We start from the raw sequence: 738 nt of genomic DNA, 5'->3' as shown, positions 1-738 counted from the left end.
AATTAATATTATTAAAAAAAATTTTAAATTTAATATTATGAAAAAATATGTATATAAAGTCTAATTTAATTAATTTTTAAAATTTTAAGAATAAAAATGACTTTTAAATTTTTATGGACTATTTTGATTATAAATAATTTTTTTATATGTCAAGTGACATGTGGCTCAGTGGTTATTAGATGTCAATGACCTGATATGTCAATCAATCATTTTGTGACATTTAACATTAGAGAAATTCTCCATATACAAGCATTTTTTTATACAAGTCTTTACAAGTTATTATATTAGCGCGCTTGAACGTTACTGCACGTTCTTCTTCCTCTTCCTCTTCTTCTTCTTTTCTTTCGTTTCTTACTTTCTCTTTCTCCTTTTTCAACCGTTACTGCACAATTTCACTGCACCGTCTTCTTCTTCTTGCTGCACATTCTTCTTCCTCTTCCTCCTCTTCTTCTTCTTCTTTTCTTTCGTTTTTTGCCTTCTCTTTATCCTTCTTCATTTACGTGCTTTTCTCTTTGTTTTCTTTTTTCGTTATTCTTGATTTCCATTATTTTTTTATATCAAGCTCTGAAATCATTTTTGAAGAAGAAGCAGCAGAATATGAGGAGGAGAAAGAGAAAGAGTTCTGAATTATGCATAAAGTGTCCTTTGGGTGTATTTTCTATAATCGTTTGGGTGTATTTCTGAAGTTTCATTATTTTCAAAACGATTTCAAAACTTGATTTCAGAAACCATGAAAAT

The sequence above is a fragment of the Arachis duranensis genome, chromosome 10 (assembly GCF_000817695.3).
Source record: "Arachis duranensis cultivar V14167 chromosome 10, aradu.V14167.gnm2.J7QH, whole genome shotgun sequence".
Lineage (NCBI taxonomy): Eukaryota > Viridiplantae > Streptophyta > Magnoliopsida > Fabales > Fabaceae > Arachis > Arachis duranensis.
Note: the sequence above shows the minus strand (reverse complement) of the source record.